This window comes from Aedes aegypti, chromosome 2 (assembly GCF_002204515.2).
Source record: "Aedes aegypti strain LVP_AGWG chromosome 2, AaegL5.0 Primary Assembly, whole genome shotgun sequence".
NCBI classification, from domain to species: Eukaryota; Metazoa; Arthropoda; class Insecta; order Diptera; family Culicidae; genus Aedes; species Aedes aegypti.
In genome coordinates this window covers 55,498,219-55,522,365 of record NC_035108.1, presented here as the reverse complement: position 1 = coordinate 55,522,365, position 24,147 = coordinate 55,498,219, and the positions used below count along the sequence as shown (strand labels likewise).

The 24,147-nt window shown below is 35.9% G+C and overlaps 1 protein-coding gene across 3 annotated transcripts in view; it reads left to right on the top strand.

The window, feature by feature from the left end:
• Positions 1 to 24,147, top strand: part of LOC5566279 — a 223,639-nt gene that overhangs the window by 131,889 nt on the left and 67,603 nt on the right. For all 3 annotated transcript variants that reach the window (XM_021840864.1, XM_021840863.1, XM_021840862.1), the window contains exon 3: positions 15,563 to 15,836. The gene's annotated coding sequence lies outside the window, so the exon portion shown is untranslated. The remainder of the gene's footprint in view (positions 1 to 15,562; positions 15,837 to 24,147) is intronic.

Below are 24,147 nucleotides of genomic sequence, written 5' to 3'. Positions count from 1 at the left end.
GAAGAATTCACGTCGGTGGAGAGTGATGTGTGGCAGTTTTTTTTAGCTGATCGGCTATCGGTAAACCGATCCTAATATCTACTTAGAAATATGTAAACTGAATGGTTCCGCTGCAGATGACAACTATTTACACTGCAAATGATCGACTTTCATCGATCACACATTAGCAGTCGTCCGAGAAATAAATCAAGTCACATTTACCCTTCACATCCAACTGCGCACTAAATATAAGATGCATTATATTCCCACTTTTGCGTGTTTAGAAGCAATCTATCTTGTGATTCCCTTGCTTGGTAGTCCACGTTCACCACACATATGTACGCGTTTTGCTTCTATGTCCCGATTGTTATTACCTTCTTTTTTTTTGGCATTACGTCCTCACTGGGAAAGAGCCTGCTTCTCCGCATAGTGTTGAATGAGAACTTCCACAGTTATTACCAGAGAACTTTCTTTGTCAATTAATAATGTTTGCATTCGTATCTGCGGCAAGTACGAAGATATTCAAAGCCCTGGGAAGTCCAGAAAATTTTCAACCCGAAAAGATTCTTGACCGGTGGGATTTGAACCCAAGACCCGTCTTGCTGAAAAGCTGCGCGTTTACCGCTACGACTATCTGTGCACCTAAGGAAGGCCCCCGTTATTATCTATTTCACCATTTGATTTACCTATATTTTCCGTGTCTACACTCTCTAGTTTGCATCTATATTTGTTCTTGTCGGCTGGATTATAAAGATTCCAAACGAACATTAGTAGAAGTGCCATCAGTCTAGGCCTAACTAAGCCTATTCAGAAGCATGACCGAAAGTCCAATTTTCACAGCAACATACATAACATAGATCATCGCTTTGACCCACCCAACAAAATGCACAAAGCAGCTGATCTCTCTCACGAGGGCAGCATACAAAATGCATTGATTTATGAACGCCACATGTGACAAGAGACGGTCATCGATGCGTTGTCGAGAGATTTCCCTAAGACGACAAGACATAAAAGAAATCGAGTTCGCGCTGAATCACGTCCCCATGTCACATCTCGATACATTTTCTGGCACGGCTTTTTCACACTGTGAATCGCGCCAAACGAAAGGGAGACCGCTGCCAATTGAAATTTAATCCACTTTCTTGCGCGGTCTCTGTGTAGCATTTTTTACGTTATTTATTGCCCCGGTGACTTTCATCAATGTTGTGGCGAGGCCTGATGCTTTTCGCTGCTACGAGGATGCATCGCCCCCTGGCGCACCGAGACCAGCAACATACGCCGATTGACACGATTTCGAATGCTTGGTCGTCGTCGTTGCAGGGCTGGTTGAGAAAAGTGGTGCCAAAAAAGTCGTCAACGAATATCAGACCGGTTTGCTTAAGGGCCACTCGACAACGGATCAGATATTTACCATGCGAATGATCTTGTATAATTAATCTGTTTATTGACTTTGAGAAGAATGTATGTGGAAGATTATGTCGGACCATGGTTTTCTGTCGAAACGGATTAGGCTGCAACGTGATTTGGCGAATATAGTAGGCTAATAAAATTGTTTATGGATTCTGTTCAATGCAACAGTCACAATCCGTCCGGAGACACTGGCTCTTATTCCAGTACCTGATAAAATTGATTCAATGTCGGAAAATATAATTTGTGCTTTGCCAAGCATTTTGGTCTTTTGCTTAATTTTTCCAACTTTTTTTTTCACGCATGACGTTAAAAAGCCAACCAATTTTTTTGGAGAAAAATACATAAGCTACTCACAAAATACGAGAGAACCATAAAGATTAACTAGTAAAAAAAAATTATATGGAGTGCGACTAATTTCACTTTTTGAGATTTTTTTTTGAAATCTAGAGAATTTCCGAGTAATAACAATTTTATTTCCCGTTTCCCGGAAAATTGGAAATCCTACACCCAAGAGTGTGCAGAGGAACGGCATGCGCTAATATCCATCGTATGAGGCTTTGATCAGGGAGAACCTGCAATTTTGCAGTATTGCAGAGAACGACACTGATGCAAACCGATGCCCAACCTTTTTTCCCAAGACGACTTTTGCATGGTGCAATGAAATTTTGATTTTTGACTGAAAATAATGCAATGAAATTACCACTTTCCGTTACCTATATTCGTCGTATCCATTTTCATTTCTGTAGCAATCAGTTTTGATTCGTCTCACAACTAACGGGTCACTGTGATTTAGTGAGTGGTCGAAATACAACACTTCAATGTTACAATAAAATGTTTTACTAAAATTTCTTCTTCCTTCAGGATGATAAAATATATGGATTGTATGTATGTATGTACCGTTTTGATTCATATTACGGACACTTAAGGACTCAGGGATAACCCAGCATAGAGCATACAAAATAAATCATACTGTATGATTCCTTAGCGCTATCGAACGTCAGAAGCCCTTTACTTTCGAACGGTGGGTGAAGAATACGCTTCCGCAACTATATAAATCCAAATGTGTGGCCTAAATAAATCCAAATGTGTGGCCTTTTCATGATTCTTATTCCGGACGCTTCCTCACTTTTGCCTCATATTCTGGACACTTTGAATCGAATTCCGGACAGCTCATGATAACCATCAATGGAACAGTCAATTCATCAATTGAAATTGTTAAACCACCAAAAAGACATTCAAGGTAGTTGGGAATTATAAATTTTCAAAGATATTTATGGAAAAAGTTTACTAAAACGAGCTTTGAAATTGAGAACTTTTGAACAGCAAAAATTGAAACATTTCGCGTGAAATATTTCCCATACAAATTAGAGTGTCCGGAATTTGAAGCTGTCCGTAATATGAATCAAAACGGTATGTAGGTAGCCACCAATCCTTGCTTGAGTCTTGCTCTGCATGCGGCTCCACTCAACAGTAAGGTCAAATTTTATTACCAATCTGCATTCAACATATCGCTGTATAAAGGGCCAAAAAGGGGGTGGCAGACCCGTAAGTAGAAACACTTACGCGAAACCCGCGGGAAATAGAGAATCTCCTTCCAGCCATATGATCCAACATATTGAGTATTAGTAATCGTAATGGGACGTGGTTCTGTCGATCGCTAATCAGATTCCGCTCGGTCGTCTCCGTCCATGCCGTTTCGGTGAAAAAGTGTAAAGTGGATAATTGAACTGAAGTTATTTATCGAAATACAGTAGTTTTATGCATGTTTGGTGTACAAGTGAACGAACCATAACAGCTTTCATAAAATGATACTCGGAAAATGAGTGTATATTGTAGTTAAGTTCGAACATCCGTCGTGATAGAACATTTTAAGTTTGATACGACGTATAATAGTGCTTACGGCTTTGCGGACGATATCGACCTCGTTGGAATCATTTAGTGCAGGTGGCCTTCGTAGCTCTGATGGAGGAGGCAATGAAGATAGGCCTGACCCTTAATTCTACTAAAACGCACAGTACATGGTTGCTGGTGGAGATACAGGTAGGCACTGAAGTAGTGTTTGATGGGGATGTGTTTGAAGTTGTTGAAGAATCTTCTTGATCCTATTCTTAGCACTTGATTCACTTGTTTATTGTTTAAAGTTACTGAGTTCATATTTGGCCAGAATAAGCTTATTTTATAAAGTTTCAGACAATTTGGCTGAAAAAAAAACAAGACATGTAAGTGAATCATGGAAGTGTCCAAGTAGTTCTTCACCTTACAATGAACTGATTGGATATTAAGTTTTTTTTATTGTAAAACAGAAAATCTGAAATTTCAAACAGAGTTGAACAGAATTCACAAATCATGCAATTTTTTTAGCCTTCAAACAGGTTTTGCACTTAATCTTTCTACTAGCAGCTTCATTTTTTACCACACAAAAAATATTCAAATCGTGATTACTTTTTTGTTTCTCAATATTTTCACAAGGTATCAAAAAAAAACTTTTCTAATTTTTGCATCTGTGTTGATATCGATCATTGTCTATCTGGATCCGGAAATATTCCAAAATTCCTTGGGGGATCGACGCGTAGCCATAATCCAAAAAAAATTCTCAGGCTACAGATTTTTTATCGTATTCAGTTTTATCGTATTCGATATCCACTCTTCGCTCATTTACATTAATGCGAATACGTTGTGAAAAAATGAAACAATTTGGTGCAGCCGTCTTTGAGTAATAAGAATTTTGGTTTCTGGCATGCCAAATGAAGATCTTGAAAATTTCACAAAAATCATATCGTAATTTTCAGATATCTTCAAAAAAAAAAAAAAAAATTAACCGATTTTTATGTTATTTTTTCAGATTTTATATTGTACACAAGTAACCAATAGCCCGCTAATTCGCCTTTTCGGGCTTATAGGGCTGTTATAGGCTAATGTAGAGCTTGTCAGCTCTATAATAGCCCTATATTAGCACGAAGGGCGAATTAAAGTGTTATCTGGTTAATTGGTATATATAGTCTTTTTTTTATAAATTGACGAAAACCAAATTGGCCTTTAAAGGCATTATATATGGAGAATGTCGATCCTCCAAGGAACATCTTTAAAACCAGATCACCAATTATTAATATCGAAACGGAGGGGCGAATTGGGTTAAAAAAGGAAATTTAGCGTGAAATAATTTGTGTATCATCCCTAAGAAGTTTTATCGACATGTTTAGCGACGAACCATTTATAGTTTGTTTGAAAATTACATTGACTTAATGTTACTACAGTCATATCTCCCTAACTCGATATTGAAGGGACCAACGAGTTAGGGAGATATCGAGATAAAGAACACAAATTTTTAAATTTTTGAAATTTTGATTATTTCGACAAAGAACATTCAAAATAGTTAATTAAATGTGAAAATAGTAAATTTTAAGAACATTTAGCAAAGTGACACTTTTTGCATAGTTTTCAAAAATTCAATTTTTTTATCACCCTGAAATGACTTGTCAACCTTCATTTTACTATCACTATAATCATAATTATTAAATTTATGAAATTTATTAACATTTGAAGAATATTTGAAAATTTTCATGGAAATATCGAGTTAGAGAGGTAAACTTGCATAGGAAACTGAAACAGATCGCATCGAGTTAGGGAACATCGAGTTAGAGAGATATCGACTTACAGAGGGATCAAAGTATGCTAGATTGAAGGGACTGCGCATTCCATCGAGTTAGGGGAAATATCGAGATACAGAACATCGAGTAAGGGAGAGTTAACTGTACGATGAAAATGTGTTATAATAAGCATGAAACGAGCTCACCAGTTAGTAATTTATCTTCGACTGAACACGAATATTTTTTCATACTCGCACGACGCGAACCGGTCACGATTGATCTTGCTTCCGTCGCTCGCTCCATGAGAGCATGTAATATAACACTGCGTAACAAAAATGACATTTTTGCGTGTCTCAAGGATCAAAATATGTGTCTCGAGTAGATTTGAGGTTGCTGAATCTGATGCCATTTTCAGAAATGTTCCAGCACGTCACAATTTTTAGCTACAGGTCGCCCAAGTTGTATAAAACATTGATTTTATTGATGTTTATATGAAATTTAAAGTATAATTAATTGTAAATTTTTGTGATCAAATCCACTGAGCATGCTATTTTTCACTTAAACTTTCATTTTGGAATAAATTTGGTTGAAACTGCGTGATTAAATTTAAATTGAACGGTTTTTTTCGACATGTTTTCTGTCTCCATATAAAATTTTTCGTTTCTCTTATATGGGAATATACAATACTTTTTAAAACCATCAAAAAATATTTTTTCCGCATCGAAAGTATTATAAAGTTTGCCGATAAGTATTGTTATAAAGATGAAGTTTGAATTCTATGGCAAATTAAGCAAATAAATTGCCATACAAGCTGGCAAACTTGCATGCAAGTTGGCTAAAATAGTCATTTTTTGCATTTTCAACAGCCAATATCTCAAAAACTAGACGTGCTATGATATTTCTGGAGACGGCAATGGATTCAACAACCCTTAATTGAGTGATTAGCGGTATTTTGGTGCTTGAGACAAAAACCTGTTCCGCAGTGTAATCAAAAGACAGCACACTACTCTCAGGAAGCAATCACTAGCACCTTCAAATAAGAAAATTAATATCTCTGGGATGGGATTCGATCCCTGTTCCTCGGTGTGAGAGTCATGTGTTCTAACTACTACACCAGGCCTGTTCCCAGTTTTGGGGAACTCTCGCGTAACTTTTCAAAAGGGCCTGTCAAACATTGAGAGGCTCTTTTTGTTAACTTTCTCTTCAATCAATAACTGCGAGCCATATTAACCTCTTCGGTAGTGGTTTTTGTATGGAACGCTTACCAAGGACATTGTCTTTCGATCTATAGTGAAAAACTTGTAAACTTTGGTATTGCTTTGCTATAATTGGAAGAGAGTGAAAGAAGAGAGAAACTCTTTAAAAACTTAAAAAAGGTTACGTGGGAACTCTATGAAACTGGCTTTTTCAAAAGGAATACCTTCAGCCAATTTTGTTGCGATGAAAAAAGCCGATTCTTTCGCAATTGTTGTTGAAAATAGTTAAAAAATAGCATCTCTTTGCCAGAAAAAGTGACAGCCTTCAAAAAAATACTCTATAATGACCATCTTCAAAAAGTGACAAAGTCACTTTAAAGTGCTTCGCTACCAACCCTGTCGTTGGCGTAGTCGTCATCGTTGCCGTTCACCGGGTATCGAGGTCACTAATTGTATGCTGAGGTGAGCCGTTCAGTGTTTGGAACAGATTGAATTCGGCTGCGGCCGCTTTCGCTTTTATGCGGCACGACATTGCACTGGTGTGACCAAAGCAGAGAACAGAGACGAAGGATAATCGCGATTTTCGGATGACCGAGGTGTTATGCTGAATTCTCTTTCAAAGCTTAATAAGATTCAAACACTACAAGTGTTCAGAATTGGATTTAATCAACACCGTAGAAAATTGAAAAAGACTGATGACCTTCACCTGAATCGACTTGCCTCTTATTCAGAAATCATTCCAGAATCTCACCTTCTTTCTCCGGCTACACTTCAAGGAGATGCCATTTACTTTATCGACCATTTCACCAAGCTGTCTGGTATGGTTTTCGTTGATAGCCGAATGTACTTCAACGTGTGGGAGGAGGCGGCGATTATGGATGAGAAAGGATTTCGCAATCAGCTTCCCACTTTCACTCGGTTGTCTTTGCCTTTTGCCGCAACCAGACCCATTGCATGCTATATGTTGTGGAAAACGATGTTACACGATGAACGAAAGGAAAGAGTTCCACTGGGCAGCAGCGAAACGGTTGCGTGTACGTGTGCACTGAATAATGGATTAAGGATGGACCCCAAGAGAAGCGACCGATTTAGATTTGGACAGATTTCACGGTTTCGGTGAGAAAAATGAGCATCAATATTTTATGGCACTTCAGAGCTGTTGAATTGTTGCGTGTCGAATATGACCGTATGTCTTCTGTTACAAAGATTTCTTAACAACTTGGTCTAAAAGTTAAAATAACTGACAATAAATTAACACTGTAAATTCCAGTGTACAGGAAGACCTTGACTGGACATCGGAATAGCATGCTTAGCACACTGACACAGTCGGCGAACTTCCCTGTGAAGTTGACTGTTCAAGTCACCGATGTATTTCTATAATCTCGCCCGGGATCCATCGAAGGTCTTGTCAAAACCCTTTTGAAGATAACAACAGCAATTAAAAAATGATGATATTTGCAGATCAATAAGTATATAGCAATAAATTAACTTAGACTTTCGAGAAGAGTGCGCTTCACCAACGATTTCATAAGAATAACTTGAGAAACTCATCAAAATCACGATAAGAGGCTTTGTAATCCATCGAGCATACAAAAAAATACTTAGACTTTCATATAGGACATGTTTTGGTAAGAATTAGATGATTAAATAAATGTAGATGTAATCGAGTTTTTCCATATACAGTCGACTCTCCACATCTCGATGTTCTACATCTCGATATCTCTCCTTATGTCGATGATTTCCTCGGTCCCTTCATTCTGCATATAAATTTGCTCTCCATTTCTCGATATCTCCATATCTCGATGTGGTTTTGTTGATTTTTCGTTCTCGATTTTCTCTCCGTATGTCGATAATCACTTTATCAAAGGATACTAGACCAGACTTTCGTGATTAAACAAGATTGAGGAGCGTGAAATGACGTCTGCTTGTTTATTATTATTCCTATTTTTCTAACAACGGATCGGTTTTAAATCTAGTATTCATTAAAAATATGTTCTATGTCTCCCTATCTCGATGGCCCCTTCGATATCGAGATGTGGAGAGGCGACTGTACTGCCGTTATACGCATAATTGTCCCATGTTACAATTTGTCCCATTGTTGAATTTCCACGCATAACTGTCCCACTACTGTATTTCTACGCATAACTGTCACACTATACAATTCGCTGCGCTAATCTTGAACAAAATATTCAGTTGTGAGTTTTGAATTAGCTGGTGTTTGTGAAAATCGTTACGTTGACTTTACATCCCATGTGGAACACATTCTTCTTACGTTGACTTTACATCCCATGTGCAACACAACCCGTTTTATGTGTTTGTATTATCGGGATGCCCAGGGGCCCAGATAGCCGTAGCGGTAAACGCGCAGCTATTCAGCATGACCATGCTGAGGGTCGTGGGTTCGAATCCCGCTGGTCGAGGATCTTTTCGTAAAGGAAATTTTCTCGATTCCCAGGGCATAGAGTATCTTCGTACCTGCCACACGATATACACATGCAAAAATGGTCAATCGGCAAAGAAAGCTCTCAGTTAATAACTGTGGAAGTGCTCATAAGAACACTAATCTGAGAAGCAGGCTTTGTCCCAGTTGGGACGTAACGCCAGAAAGAAGAATTATCGGGATGCATTCGTCATTCATTCGAGTCTGACGTCAAATTTGATTGAAATGTTCAATTTAATACAGTAATACCTCGATATAACGTAACCTCGATATAACGTAACCTCTTTATAACGTAATTTTTACCTCGATATAACGTAACTTTTTTTTGACCCCATTTATTTTTACAATTTTTATTAAAAACATGGTTTATGAACTGCTATAAACATTTTTCAAGATTCAAACACCTACCAATAGTAAATCAGAGCAATTCAAGCATTTACTATCACTGAATACAGTCATATATCGATATCGAAATTTCTCGACGGATTCTGAAGATGCCTCCAGATATTCCACCAATAATTGCTCCATGGGCTTATCTCAAACTGTCCTGGTATTCATGTATAAAACTTAAAACCTATTCTTAAAATAATTCCGACAGGGATATTCCAGAAATTCCACAAGTTAACCCTCCTGATATTCATGTGTTATTTCTCCAGGATACAAAGTGGATTCAACTATGAATTCTTCAAACGATTCCACATATGGTACCTTATATTTTTCCGGAGTCTAGAAATTTATAAATTATTTCAGCATTTTTTCATGAATTCTTGCAGCGGCCACTTTAAAGGACAATCCAGTTCTAATTCTTGGAATGCTCTACAAATTATTTAAAAAACCGTACAGGTATTCGTCCAAAAACCTGAAGAACAATTTTATTAGCATTTCTCCACCAATTTAATTATGATTTTCTGCAGAACTTTTTACAAATATTTATGCAGAAACCATTCTATATACTACTTTAGGTTCTTCAAGGATTCTATGTGAAATGAAATCTTTCATTGATTCCATCACGAATTTCTTAAGAAAGATTCCAATGATTCTTTTTCATTGGGTTCTTCAAGTAATTCTTGAAGACTATAAGTCTAGAAATTTTTTATGGATGTTTTTTATTACAAAAACATATTCACGGATTTCAAAAACTGAGCATCCTCCTCCTGAGATCCCCCAGAAATTTCTCCTAAAATACTATCGAAAATTCCACAATGTATTCGTTCAGAAACTTTTGAATGAAAAATTATTCGAAGATAGTTCTTGTTTTTGATAGTTTTCTAGTGATTTCTTCATGAATTCTAAAAAAACATTTTTCAAAAAATTCTTGGGACGTTCATTCTAAAATTACAAAAAGATTTGCTTTAGGAGTTCTACCACGAGTTCCTCATAACAAAATTCTTGAAATTCCATAACTGCTTGCTAGAAATGTTCATGTATTGCTCAACATTAACATTTTAAAGATTTCTGAAAGATCTCATTTATGAATTTCTTCTATAGTTTCTCCGAGTGTTAAAGGATTCCTTCATAGTTTTTTTCCTGAATACATTTCATTAGGGATTACTGCATTAAAAAGGTAAAAGTAAAAAATAAAACAAAAAGAAAAATATAAAAAAAATTACATACTGAAAAATATTTAAAAAAATATGTGAGATAAACTGAAAATGCCTGCTATTTCAATAATATCAATATAAGACCCATTTTCTCACCAAACAATACATGATGAACGAAATTCAGAAAAAAAATATTTTGCTTCGATATAACGTAACATCGATATAACGTAACGAAAATAAAAATCGAGTTACGTTATATCGAGGTATTATTTACTGTAATATTATTTCCCATCGGTTTTACAATGAATTTCAGTTGAATTTTCAGGGTCAATCACAATTTTTTTCAATTTTTTTGAACCGCCGTCATCGATTAGAAATTCACCGTAATTTTGGATTCATCACGAGGAATACTGAAATAATCCCACTTGAAGAATCAGTAATTACTTTAATTTCCATGGCTTGCGACAAATCAACTTCATAATTTAGCAAACCAAGTCCAAATAAAAATAGTTCGACCATTTTTGGATGACTTGGCCATATGCTTAGTTGGTCCGAATACCGGTTCACTGGTGGAAGTGGCCATTATATTGGCGAATCTGAAACCTGGCTTGCGACATATCAATTTTCATGAATTTGCAAATTAGGTCTACAGGTGGTTCAAATGTATTTGAATGACTTGACCACATGTCGGATTGTTCTGAATTCCCGGTTTCCTGGGGGAAATGGCCTCTAAACTGTCGGTTCTGAAACCTAGCTGGCAACATCAAACTTCATAAATTCACAAATCAAGGCTAAAGAAGTGTAATTTAAAGGTTCCTGGATGACTTGATAACATGCCAGGTTGTTTTGGATACCCTGTTCCCCAGAGGAAGTAGCCATTATATTGGCGATCTTGAGACCTATCTTGCGAAATATCAAACTTGATGAAGTCAAGACGAAGTCAAAGTCAAGTCAAAAGAAGAATAGGATGACCTGGCCACATACTGGGTTATTCCGCATAGTTGGCTCTTCGGTGCAAGTTGCAAATATGTTGGTGGTTCTAAAACTTAATTTGCGATGTATCAAAAATATCATGATATGTATTGCAAACAAAGTCCAAAGAAATGTCAAATCTTGTGAAGATTTGTGTCGTGAATTTTGAGTTAAATATTTACTCGGCAGATTAACCTTGAATTCGCACATGAGTTTCTGTCAAGCCTGTAGCTGGAAGAGTCGATTTAGGAATTTATTACATCTTATAAACTCTCTTACTTACTCATCCACTCTTTCTTTCACTAACTCATACACTTTCTCACTATCACACATACAGAAAACTTAGCTTTCCCTCCCAAATTTGGAAACTATAAAATCGTTTTTTTTTTCACTTCTCCACACGTGGCTCCGTATGGCACATGTCACTTGAGCCTTCATTAGGTGCCTTAACATAGTCTTGAGGATATACGTCCTCTACATTCGGTACAATCTATACGTAAGAACGGTCATCCACAGCAGTATGTTTAGCACATAATTGGTCACTACTCTCAGTGGGACTGTTATGCGTAGAAATTCACCAAAAACCCCGTATTTCTAGGCATAACAGTCCCACTTTGAATTTCGTAGCTAAATTTACTTTATTCCCATAATACAAACTCTTGACTCTAATAAACACGCTATTCTGTATACTATAGTGAAGATTTCAATTCAATTTACCATACACCTGGTCAATACGAGGCCTAAATGTGTTAAAATCTTCAAACGCGTTTTTCTCGATTGCATTTTTTGGAACATGGGACAATTATGCGTATAACGGCAGCGATGTTCTCGTTCTTGGGTGTAATATTTTCTCTTGATATCCAATGAAACATGAATCGCTCACCGAGGGGATCATCAATGCGGTTGGCGATCGCTGATACTCGAACAATTTGTGTAATCGAAAACCAGATTCGTAGGAGTTGTGAAATTTTGCATGGATTTCGATTCTATTACTTGACAGAACTCAGCTAATCCATAACACAGGTAATATTTACTGTAATTATGACTTCCTTGCAGACGATACAGTACAGGGATTGGATTTTGAGAAAATTGAAAATATCTCTCACATATCGCTCTCTGAAATATTGTTACAGTGTAGTATTCATGATCTGCAACACATCACGTGAATCTGTTTGCTACAGCTGTAATTAGATCGTTGAGATAACAGTAGTCAGGCTACTGAGCTATCCGCAAATCAAAACTTGTATGCTTACTAGCGCCGTCTGGTGGCAAAATATCGAATCTCTTGGCTCAATTAATGTTTGCCCTTGTGCTACTGAACAACTTTGCCGAAGACGCCATCTTTGTAAGTGGTCAGGCTACTAAACTATCCGCAAAATAAAAATTCCATGATCACTGGCACCGCCTGGTGGCAAAATCTTGAAAGTTTTGGCTCAAATAATATTAGTCTTTGTGCTACTGAACAACTTTGCTGAATTTGCTATCTCTCTGAGTGGTCTCTGAGTTGGTCCCAAAACCATATCTAGGAAGACAAAAATGATAGCGTCTTAACCGTCAATTTTAGATATATAGTGTTTTCGGCATTCCATATTTTTCAGACATTTTTTTCAGTGATGTGAAATTAGGGTTGCACGCTTGGTTTACGAGATCAGAATATAAACTTTTTTCTTGACGCATTTTGGCGTATACAATGTTCTACAATGTATTAGAACAACTGATTTGGAGCAACTTTACCGAATAACCCAAATTTCTATCTCCTTATGGTTGGTAAGTTATGATTTTATTTTTTTAAATAAATAACACTGAAAAATCAGTTTTTTTTATAACGATTTATACGATAATTTCTCGCAAAACTTTGTTACGAGTACTTTTAGAACTTTTGATTGTACAACTTTTAGTCTGGGCTGAAGAGGGAGTTGCTGATCGGCATTTTTGTGGGCTGTACATATGTACAATCATTTGTAATTGTTGCATATCTTGCTGAATGCCATTACATTGAGTATTTCCATTCTAATTGAGTGAGCTACACTACACTACACTATTGCTTAAGTCTAATCTAATGAATCGGATTCAATACGGTTCAACAATTGAAGTGCAGTGAACCGAAAATCCTTCTTTCTTAGACATTTAGACATAAGAATGACGTAAGCAATCGATTTTCGCAGAAGGGTGTTAATCGACTTGGATGAGAAAATCTTCTATACCAATATCGTTCCTTTGAACGATTGACGGTTCAGCGATTACAAACAAAAAGCTTTTGAGTTTTTAATGATATTCGACAAACTTTCTGTGCCAAAATGCTGAAACATCAACATTGACCATTTTTGACTGGCAAATTTTCTCGACTTCCTAGGGCATAGAGTATCTTTGTACCTGCCACACGATATACACATGCAAAAATGCTCATTGGCATAGTAAGCTCGCAGTTAATAACTGTGGAAGTGCTCATAGAACACTAAGCTGAGAAGCAGGCTCTGTCCCAGTGGGGACGTAATGCCAGAAAGAAGAAGAAGAAACTCTAACTTACACATCCACTCTTTCTATCACTAACTCATACATTTTCTCATTATCACACATACAGAAAACTTTGCTTTCCATCCCATACTATAAAATCGTATTTCTTCATTTCCCCACACGTTGCTCCGTTTGGCACATGTCACTTGAGCCTTCATTAGATGCCTTAACATAGTCCTGAGGTTATACGTCCTCTACATTTGGTACAATATATACGTAAGAAAGGTCATCTACAGCAGTGTGCTTAGCACATAATTGGTCACTACTTTCAGTGGGACTGTAATGCGTAGAAATTGACCAAAAACCTCGTATTTCTAGGCATAACAGTCCCACTTTGAATTTCGTAGCTAAATTTACTTTATTCCCATAATACAATCTCTTGACCCTAATGAACACACTATTTTTTATGCTATTGTAAGGATTTTATTTAATTTACCACACACCTGGTCAATACGAGGCCTAAATGTGGTAAAATCTTTAAACGCGTTTTTCTCGATTGCATATTTTGGAACATGGGACAGTTATGCGTATAACGGCAGTGTACTTGCAGTCTCCATACCAAATTCGCCGATTCTTTTATATAGCTGAATATAATACTTTTCTTAAACATCAAAAAGAACCTTTTGAAAACTTCTTTTCAATTGACTTCAATAGTAATATAAGCACATAAATCAGCATACAACAAACAAGTACAAGTTGGTAATTTTCCATACTAGTGGGTGAAATCAATGAATAACACTGCGGAACACACTTTTTTGTCTCAAGCACTATAATACCGCTATTTACTCAATTTGGGATTGCTGAATCTATTATCGTTTTCAAAAATATCATAACACGTCGAGTTTTTCAGATATTAGCTGTTGAAAAAAAAAATTGAAAATTAGATAAATAATAATTTAAATTTCATGTAAACATCAATGAAACCAGTGTTTTATACAACTTTGTCGACCTGTTGCTCAAAATTGTGACGTGCTGGAATATTTCTGTGAACGGTATCCGATTCAGCAATCTGAACGTTGCTAATTTTCAGTGCAATTTCGCTTGTTTCAATCCATTATTGCTAAATGAACCTACAAAACGAACTCATCAACTTCGAGATACTTCTAGCTTAATTTAAAATTGCGCAGTGATTTCAAATTCAGATGCACAAAATGTGCAAATATACCGGAAAGTCCTTGAACAGCGTTTTTTCCCCCTGTTCGCCCCTTCAACAACGAACACGTGCATTGCGTTCCAGTAGCACAGTGAAAGCCACCAGGGAAATATGCCATTCGTTCATTCGATGCCATCGGATGTAGCAATAAATTCAGAGCCGAAAAAAAAAAATTCAATAGGTTCTTACCGAAGTTGCTCGGATTTTGCATATGGGAAAACTTATATCGTGCGTTTACAAAACGATTACCATCACTAGTTTATCTGAAACATATGATAATCCGAAACTGAAAATAAGCACTACAATATTAGAATTTTGTCAAACAAATATTTAAAAAAAGTATCTAAACCCTAATAAATAGCAATTCGTTGTTACAGTTTTTATTGGCAACTTTTTGTTTTTTTTAGTACTTTTTTAATTTTGTTTTTAGCATATTTCAAATTTTAAAGTGCTTCTTTCAAAATTTTTCATTGGAAATTTTTTAGTTGCGTAGTTTTAATTTTTAATGTTTACTTGGAAAATTTTTATTTTTAAGTGCTAATTTTAATTGATTTTATTTATTTATATTGTTAGTTTCCGATATGTCATTACTTATTTTCATCAATTTACCGGTAAAAAAATTATTCCCAGATTAAACTATTGCTTAAGTCTAAGTATTTTAAGCTGCTTTTTGTCAAGACACAGTCTGTTCCTCTTCTTTAAATGCTCGTTAATTTGCTTACCTTTTCCATATTCTGACTAACGTTTCTCGTTATGTTCTCTCTTTGCAGATAGTTCAATCCCTCGAGTAATGGTGGTGGTGGTGGTGGTTCATTCAACTTGACCCGGAGAATGACCGTTTCTTACTGACGACCCACCCTATATGGTAAACTGGAGGACAACCGTGTCCGCAGTTCGTCGTCATCTTGAAGTGTTCACCGCGCTCGAAAGCTACAATCCAACGACCACCGACTGATGCTGCTGACGATGCAAATCGCCTAGGTCAATCGCCGGCGAATTACTGTAGCTACTGCTGATGATGATGCCGAATCCGATTCCAAAGAGGTGAGACTTCCTTCTAGGGACCTGTGCGCGAGCCGATCGATTAATTATCACAACTGTTGGCAACCATCAACGTATCATTAGCCGTACGCATTTACGAAAACATCGAGTGTACGATTGGGAGATCCCCAGATTGCGCGCACGCGTTCGGAAAGGTCAACTGCAAGATCGAATTACTGCTTGTCCGAGGTTTCAATCGGATCAATAATTGAGATATGTACTCCAAAGTGTGAAGCACGCTTGATTGAATTCCGATATTCACTTAGAGCAGTGGTTCTCGATCTCGAAACTGATTTGAAACGTTTGAGTTTTGCACTATCTGGCCAAGACAATCCCTGTGAAACAATTGCTGTCAAGTATGAAAAATGATCCGTATTCTCAGCGAACTGGGTGCTTTCGTTCATGGGCGTAGCTAAACGTGGGCAGAGGTTGAAATTTGAAACCAACTACTTTGCTACAATAATTAATGTAATGTTTGAATTTTTCAAAAAAACAATTGCCTTACAAATATACTTAGAATCCTTAAAAATCAGTATTTTTCCGAAAATTTCACCTGAAATCGTTCCAACACAAATCTAATCTCTCTCACACTGTATAAAACTCTAAAAGTTTCTGTCGAGTACCTCGTCATTAGAACTACTGGATGATTTCGAAGGATTTGCAGAAAATGTTAAAGAACGTGTATACCGTACATCCCCGCTAGTATAAACCTGCGGAGTTCATTTTTAACCGTTCCTAGGTACGTCCTTACTTCCGTTGGCACCAGAACTACAAACACCACCATAACAATTACGACATTATTAAAACAATCCTGACCAACCGTGAGTGAATAATGATATTCATACGGCGATGGTTGATGATGATGATGATGGTGGTTGTTCCGACGCCATTCACCTGTCAGCGTGAATTATGGACTCGCTGACTCGGGGAAGTGGATAAGCTTCGACACAGCTCTATATATGGAACACTCTGTCGGTCGGCATACATTGTCGTGTATCAATTCATCTCTTTTGCAACTCGTAAAAATGTCACCCTTAGGTATACATATTTCGTTATTATTTGCTCTCCTGTTGCCACAAGTGGTTCTTTGGGTCACCGCGTCGCGATGGGTACTCATACTTGTCATATTGTTTGTCGCGGCAGAAGGCTACCTTATTAAGGTGGTTCAAATTAACGAAAAGGTTTGAAAATCCATTCTTCTGTAACTTTCTTACAATGTTTATGATAAATTGACAACCATTTTGTTGGTGATCTGAAGGTGGCCAAAAGACGATGAAGATTTATATGCAAAAAACTATGGTGAAATTTACAAAAATGTTCTAAATACGATAGTATTGTTGTATACATACAATCTTATTATCTTTAAGTCAAATTTGAAAGTTGCTAAGGAGAGTTGAACAGTCTGATTGATAGGAAAAGATATCGATTTGTAGAACTATACTAAAAACAAAATATCATGATTACTATAATGCTACCCTCAAACAGCTCCCCAAAGCATATCTGTTCCATGACTCAATATTTCCATGAGTCGATGGTGCCTTCAGACATCGAGTCATGAAATTTAAAAATATGAAAAATATATTTTTCAAACTTTTTTTCAATTTGAACCACCCTACTACCTACCCTATTCTTCTCATCTGGAAGAAGTGGACCTCTGAGTGAACGACAAGCGACGATGTGCATAATAGGTGCATAATTGCAGCGCCATCCCATCACCACCCGGCACGGAACTGCGAAACGTCGCGTTCTTTAAGTGGATGAATGACGACAACAGGAAATCCAGTTTGCAGTCACACACGCACATATGAACTGGCTGGCTGCATGCATCGTGCTGAGCTTTGAACGGGTGATTGGTTATCTCCTGTCTAGAATCTGGTTAATGTGTTTAATGCTTTCCGTTGTGACACAGACGGAAGGAAGCGGAAGTATGTTGAATTATGTTTTGTTTGTGATATGATTAATACTCGGAGTGTTTTTTGAAGGTCGTTCGTAATGAGAAACTCGTGGTTTTGGATCGATGGAAGAGAATGCGTAATTTCCGAAGAAGATCTAACCGAAAGGGTTGTTTGTTATTTTGGCTAGATTATCGAGTCAAATAAGGTATTGAAATGATTGTACTCCTAGGGCCTACGTCTCCTAATAGAGTAGTAAGCCTGAAAGAGTTATGACATCTATTGATGCTTAATTTGGAAACGGACAACACACACTGCGTAGAATGTTGCTCTGCCAATCTTTTTGAGCCGCTTACTTTTTGAGATCAATTATGATTATTTTTTATACATCTCCTATAACAATTCAAAAGGGCCGATCACAGATTGTCGATTCTGAGAAAATTTGAAGTGAATATTCATTGGCGTAGGAACAGGGGGGGGGCAGGGAGGCCTGGCCCCCTCCAGAATCATCCAGGCCCCCCCAGAAAATTTTGATGATAATAAAAATGAAAATGTTACCAAAATATATTTAACATGAAGCGAAATCTTCTGATTCAATGTACATGACTCTTGTTATTGACAAAAATCTCTTCTATAGTAACGTTGTTTTATGTTGAACATCTATAGTGATGAAACCTTGCTTGTCTTATACAACATCAGCGTGGCGGTTCTGACTTCATGGTGAATCGCGCGACAACCGAAATCTTAACCGTCCGGCTGTCGATTTAATGGTTATTTGTTAGAAATAGCTTCTTGTTGTTTGCGATAAGCGCAATTTTTCGACATTTCCGTTGCAAAAAAATATCGTGGTACAAAAAAAAAAAGCAATATCCGGGAAATTGGATTCCAAAAATTCGTTTTTTTTTCTGAATAATCCAAATAAACGCTGTTTCAGCATAAAGCAGCATATTCACTGCATTATAATTTCTCATGTTTTTGGGGGATACCCTGCTCAAGGTGATGTCCGAAAAAAAATTGAAAAAATATACAAAATTACTAAAGGAATTTCTCAGACAGTACATAGCTGGAATTTTTGTCGAAAAATTAGGCTTGACATTCAAATAATTTCGGCATGGCCAAGTTTTCTAAAATTTTCCAAAAAACTTTTCGACATTCTTTATGAAATTTTAGTATGATGAAATTCTTGAAGACATATTGAAAGGTGGTTTCAGAAATTTTGGTTATCTCTTGAAAATTAGTCGAGTAATATTGTGGGACTTGTTCATACTTTCAAAGCAATTTCCTCCTGATGGACATTCGTTCTATGTCTACTATTTATTATAAAACTGATTCCGGAATATAATCCCGGATTTACCAAAAAAAAAATAATTACCTAATCCATTAAAAGTTCAGCATTCCTCTAAAAATAAGTGATTCTGTCAAATCTTATACTGAGATATTTCGCTGAAAGTTGTATAAGAAATTCTTCTGTTCCTTCAAATAGTTTTCCCAAAAAATTGATTACTAATTCTTTCACGAAGTTTATCAAAAGCCCTTGAGAAATATTTCTAAAATACATAAAAAAATTGGGTCAAAAATTCTCTTATGTTTTTCTTTTCTAGAAATTTTGCTTCAAGTCCCCGAATTATTCAAGAATTGAAAAGAAAATTGTTTTTGGAATGTCTCTTGCCTGCGAATCTTCGGAGGAAATTAGTTGAAAAACTCCCGAAAATTTTTGCTTCCAAAATAAACATAGCGGTAAAGAAATCTGTAGAGAACCATGTAGCGAAATAACAGGGAAGGGAGTGGGGATTTATTAAGATATTCATAAAGACATTTGTATTGATCTTCCTTTAAAAAACTTCTTCAGAAATAATTTTACTATTTTTTGGCAGAATCCATATTTTTGGTTTGCATTTTTCAGCAATACGAGGGCGGAATTTTAGGAGGCTTTTTGGCAGAATTCTAGAAAACCAGAAGTCATAGATAGATTCCAAAGACAATTTCCAAAGAAGATTCTGATGGATCTTCTTGAGAAATTTGTTTTATTTGATTATAAATCTTCGTGCTGTTTAGTAGATGAAAAAACCGAATTTAGTACTATACTGTTTTATTTGTAAATTTATTGATGAGGTTGCAGCTATCCTGTAATTTTCCAGGTTATAAATAATAAGGACTGTTCATTTTATAAAGAGGACACTTTGTTTAAGCTATATCTTTTTAATTTATTGATAAAATCGAAATCGGTTTTCTGTGCATAGTTGAACATTATTCTATAATGCTATGAAAATATAAAATCTTAGAAAATGCTTTTGGTTGTTGAGCTAAATAGTTTTTCCAAAAACTCATAAGAAAAGCTGTTCGTTAAAGTTTAACATTATTATTCGCAAAACAAAAATCCTAATTTTTATGAACAAATTGTATGTTTGTATTCTTTACTATCCCACTGAAGGTATAGCTTTAAAAAAATCAATTATATTCCACCATTCTCTGACATTAGGTAACTTTACTGATTTACCCATTTATGGCCAAATTTGCTGATACACCATCCTTTCACTCCCAGCAAAAGAGAAAAGTAGAAAGCGTGTTCAAAACTAGTTTGGCTTTCTAAAGAAACTATATTTGTACAAACGAGAGCTAAATCGTGCGTTCAACCATTGTCTTAAGTACAAATTTTACTGTTTATGGTAGTTTTACTAAAAAGTCTCATACTTTTAAAATCGTGTACGCATATTTATCGATCTACAGCAAATTGTAAATGGTTTTCTACAAATATTTCAATTGGTAATCTTAGAATAACATACTATGAAAAAATATGTGGAAAATTAAATCGATTTTTTTACAGCAGTGTTACCAATTTTGATGATTGTCATTGTAATTTGAAAGGTCTTCTAAGAATAAAGCAATTGTGTTTCTACTGTTCTTTAAATGTGACGTGGGGACTAGATAAGTAACTTTATGAAGGCGTAAGTTGTTTTTCATATTAATACTATATTAGGACTTCCGTCAGGACATACCTTTAACCAAAAAATTCTACTCATATCAGTTCCCTTCAGATTTTGAATTGATTTTTTTTTGAAAAATATAGGGGAAAAATGATTTTATTCTATCTGTAAAATTATTGTTCCAAAAAATAGCTTGATTTTTTCCATCAGGCTTCTGATTGATAATGCTTGCGAAGAACAAGCCTTTTTTGAAAATAAAAAATATAAATTGTCGAATTTTCCAAACAATCCAAACAATTGATAACCTCCAAAAATCGACCGTTCTAATCGTTGTGCCATATTCGTGTGAAATTTAATTATTTTGGAGAATTTTTATTATCACAACATTGTACAATACTAGTCGAACGATGTGCAGAAATCCGACATCATTGATAAATTAAAAAGATACAGCATGCACAAGATGTCCACTTTATAAAATGAACAGTCCTTAACTTAATTTTCATTGTACCATTGCCCATCTATTGTTCTACCTGCTTCGACAATTTGTTGTTTCTCCTTCCTTTCCATGACGCTTTAAGGAACTTCGTACAAAAATCTTTCCATACTACAAAAACCAACATTTCAAAGAATCTATAAAAAGGTAAATTATGATAGTTTAAAAAATGCAGAATTCTTATGCGTATGGTTTTGAATTTCTCAAACCCCATCAGGAATTCCTCAACAAATTTTCAAAGTAATGCAAAGTTTACCCAAAGATTTCATTGAAATCTTACATTACGAATTTTACCACAATATATCTTCCGTAATGTTCTTAAGAAAATACCGGCAATATTTTTGCGTAAAATTTCTATAGTACTACAAAATAATCGATAATACACCCTTTAAAAAAGTTTGCTTGGAATTTCTAATGTTAGGAAAATGGGCTCTACATTAATATGTTCAACATAGTATCATGAAACTGTCGAGTTCATACAAAATGTTATGTAAGATTTAAGTAACAAATATTTTCAGTTGAAATTCCATCCATTAACACCAATCATTTTCTGTTATAGAAGACGAAAAAATGTAAAGAAAAAAATCTCCGGAAAATACTTGGAAGAATCTCTGGTAAAATTTTCGGAAGAATCTTAGGGAAACAATAATATAATTCCTGAACTAATTTGAGTATTTTCGTGGAAGAGTGAAAGAATAGTTGAACGTATTCCGCTAGGAACTTCCTAGGAATGTTAGAGTTGAAATTTTTGAAAAAAAAAAAAATTGAGGGGGATTACTAAGTGATCTTGAAGACATTTTTGGTGAGACTCCTTTTTTTGTACTATTTTTTGGAGAAATTCTAAGTAATTTCTAACAATCCTAAACAAATTATAAACGAACTGCTGGAGGATTCTTCGAACTTACAATTGAAATGTATATGTAATAAGTACATAGAGGACTTTCCAGGAGAAATCATTTAAAGGATTTCTAATGCATTCTCTGACGGAATTCTTCAAGAGATTTTTTTTAGTCTAATTTGTTCGAAAAATTTTCTGGTGAGATCAGAAAGCCTGAAAACGATTTTCCGTTGGAATCCCAGGACAAACTCAGTGAAAACTAATAAATAAGTTCTTTAAGAAAGCACTGAAAACTACGAAAACAATTCATGAACAAATCTCGGTAGGAATTCTCAGAGAAATCTCTTCAAAGCACATGTTTAAGTACTTGCGAAATTCGTGGAAGAATCACAAAGGACATTCCTTGTAAGTTTTTTTTTTCTAGAAATCTTGTTTAGTTACAAAAAGAATGAATCTTTTCCGTGATTTTAAATGATTGACCCTTTTTCGATTTTCAAGCATACATGTGCCTTTTTTAGAGGCCAACTTGAGTTTTGCTAGCGTGCCTTGTACCAAGACTAGACCCTTTTGGTAATCAACTAATGAGTAAGAGAAAGTCATTGGTCACTCACCATGCTAAGACCAATGGCAGTTTGCAAAACTTTTCAATTGTTTGTCCTCTTAATGGAGAGAGATCCGATAATTGGTCGTTTTGAGCAAGGGGGCAATGAATTATTTGTAAAAAAAAGCGGTTATTGGCCGTATTGATTAAGATCCAAAAAGGACCGAAACGTTGGAAAGAGAAACCATACGGTTGTTTTGAATTGCCAAACTAGACTGAAACCATACAGTCGATTTATCAGTAAATGTCAAAATGTCGAAAGAACATCGAAGGGACCAAAAGTTGAATGGAAAAAAAATATCGAAAGGAGAAAATAGGAAGGAATTTTTTTTGAAGAATGATTTTCTATTAATTAATTTTATATTAATTTATATTGAAATTTTAACATAATTCGACGTTTTGTCCTTGGCAATGTATAAAGTTACGTTCATGCATTTCCTCCAACGTAACCGATAGTTAAACTTGTATATTTGATGTTTTGGTACTATATTGCAATTGGATTTCGAGCCATTCCGTTTTAAAGTCATTAACCCAAATTCACCTTTCCATTTTAAAGTCATTACCCCACTGCACCTATAATTTAAATCAATGTTTGCGCCTAGTGTGTATTCGACATTATCTCTTTGCATCTTCTCCTTATATATTAAGCTGAAGTCAAATATCCGCCCGTTATCAGTGCTATTATCATACAAAGCTCTGTTTACAATTTCAGTCTGGATAACTGAATCTAATTAGGTCTGTTAAGTACACTTCTCACGCGTGCACCACACTGTTACCGATTCTATCATCATGTACCACTCACACAAGCAGAAAAATAAAATCCGCCAAGACCACTACTTAATTTCTCATCAGTCGGTTTTAATTGCCGCGGCTCGTCGAATGCGAGAGACAGATTATAATCCGGTCGAGCAGTCTGATGACTGTGATATCATCCACCAGCAATCAAACGCCAGACTGCGTGGGATTTTTTGTCCGTTCCGTTCGCCATGGGAAAGCGTCTCTTCTCTTTGATTTACTGCGCGATTGTATGCAGATTGTGATGATGTGACAAAAAAAAAATCGGGATTGACGTACGGTAGAACCGTAGAAGCTTTTGGTAGAATTTTCCCATTCTGTTGCCGTAATTGTTCGAGTCGTTGTCAAATTATGTAACGTAATAGGGATTTTTTTCCTAAGTATTACGTCCTCGCAAAAGTAGATCCTGATTTTCAACTTTTCATTTATTCTAACAACCTAAAGTTAATAGTAAAGAGCTGTTTTTGCCAAAGTAGCCCTTTTAGTATTCCTAAATTGTGTATCAACTACGTTGATACTTTGGGCCCGAAGAAGTTAAGGAAGCCAGATTCTTCAGCATGACTTCGATTTTCATCTAGAATGGAAACAAGAGCTTTCAATTGCCGATCTGGAGACTGCGAGTTTGATTTACGGACCTGTTGAAAAGTCTTCGGTTTCGTAAAGGTTAATTATACATACCATCTACACCCTTTTTACGTGAAACTAAGTATGTAGAACATTCACCTTTGTTTTACTTCCACAAGGGGGTTGAAGAGAGAAGTCCAAAACGAA